Source organism: Sturnira hondurensis, unplaced genomic scaffold (assembly GCF_014824575.4).
Source record: "Sturnira hondurensis isolate 20B ecotype Veracruz unplaced genomic scaffold, ASM1482457v3 Scaffold0024805, whole genome shotgun sequence".
Taxonomy (NCBI): Eukaryota; Metazoa; Chordata; class Mammalia; order Chiroptera; family Phyllostomidae; genus Sturnira; species Sturnira hondurensis.
The window spans coordinates 222,338-224,312 of NW_028097436.1; the positions used below are offsets into that span (position 1 = coordinate 222,338).

The following is a 1,975-nucleotide window of genomic DNA, read 5'->3' on the forward strand; positions in this document are numbered from 1 at the left end:
AATTCAAGAAGATTGACATCATATCAAGCATCTTCTGGGATCAAACTGGCATAAAACTAGAAATCACCTATAATAAACTAAAAAATATTCAAACACATGGAGCATGTGATTAAACAATGAATGGACTGCCTTTGAGATCAAAAAACAAATCAAAAACTACCTGGAACCAGGAAACAAAGTTCTGAGTCCTGCCCCTAGCTTTGCTCCCCAGCCATCTGGCCCCATGGACCTATTCCCGATAAATTGGCCCAGCTTTCACATGCATCAAGTCTGGTTCTCCAGTGTCACTGCTGTGAAGAAAGTGGGTCAACAGCTCTGGCTGGAGGTGGGGCTGAAGTGCATGAAGGTTTTCCAGGCAGCTGCAGACTTGAAACAGTTCTGTCTGCAGAATGCTCAGCATGGCCCCCTGCTGACTGGAGTATCTTCAAGTACCAATCCCTTCAGACCCTAGAAAGTCTGTTCCTTTTTGTAGTGAAATGAATCTTTGAAGGTGAACTTTTCATGAACCAGTGAGTATTCGAAGAGAGCTAAGTTTGAAGCCTGTACAAAAAGCTTATCCCTGTAACATGTGCCACACTATACAAAATTCTATACAAACTTATACAAACTTCTATACAAACTTACACAAACTTACATACAGCCTATACAAACTTCTGCTTTTGTCAGTCCTTAACATCTACCTCTCTGAATTTTCATGAATTTCTAATTCACAAGGATGATTATTTTATATACACTGACAGCAGCATACAAATAAATACTTAGTATGAAAAAACCCAACTGTCTCAGACTCTGTCCAGCAGAGTCCGCCTATTGTGGTTGAAGACAAGAATCAATGCACAGGCGACAACAATCCTGTGTGGGAAAAGGGAACAGACATGACTACTCTCTCAAGGGGAGAGTGCCTATGGTGCCTTGGCCACTCCCTCAAGAGGGGAGCACCCCGACCCTTGCCTAGACAGGCTTTTATTGTTTTCTTGGGGTCTTACATCATAGAAAGATTTATTATCTATCACATAGAATATTATTGTCTACATTCTAGGTACAATCAAGGAAATAAAAATAACTTGCAAAGGGGAATGGCGATGAGCTCATTAGTTCTGTCCTTGGGAGAACTCATACAGGCTTTGGATATTACCTTGAAGATAGACCATACACATTTGTTGTTTTAGACCAGGGTGATGAAATTTTAGCAAGAGCAAGCCATAACAGTCTGTGTGCATTTTCTAGGCCTGATTCCTACGGGAAAACTAAGTTTAAAGGTCTGGCTCCTGCCCACCACTTCAATTCTGTAGGTTTTCCATACGGAGCTAGTCACATTTGCCAGGCCAAGAAAAACCGGTCTCCTACACCCAACTACCTGGAACCAAACAAAAAATGAACACACAACAACTCAGAATCTACCGGGCACAGCAAAAGCAGCCTTGAGAGGGAAGCTCATAGACTTATAGGCCCCACCTAAAGAAGATAGGAAAATCTCACATAAACATGCAAACTCTACACCTAAAAGGATTGGAAAAGTAACAAGAAGAAAAGCTCAGAGTAAGTAGAAAAAAAGGAAATAATGAAGATCAGAGCAGAAATAAATGACATCGAAACTAAAAAAAAATAAAAGATCAAAAAACCCAAGAGCTGATTCTCTGAAAACTTCTAGCCAGACTCAACAAGAACAAAGAGGACCCAAATGAATAAATCAGAAACGAAACAGGAGGAGTAACAGCTGATACCAAATATATGACAACTATAGACGAGTTGTCTATACAGACAACTATATGACAAGTTGGATAATTAAGATGAAATGGAGAAGCTCCTAGAAACAGACAATCTCCCAGAAGTAACCAGGAAGAATTAGAGGATCTGAATTGCAACTAGTGAAACTGAATGTAATTAAAAGACTTCCAACAGACATAAGTCCCAGAGTGATGGCTTCACAGGTGAATTTTACCAAACATTTAAAGAAGAACTAACACCAATCCTT

General features: G+C 40.0%; 1 pseudogene; it reads left to right on the top strand.

Moving 5' to 3' along the window:
* Positions 1-223: 223 nt before the first annotated feature.
* Positions 224-472, top strand: LOC118981859 (guanine nucleotide-binding protein G(I)/G(S)/G(O) subunit gamma-5-like; annotated as a pseudogene).
* Positions 473-1,975: the final 1,503 nt, after the last annotated feature.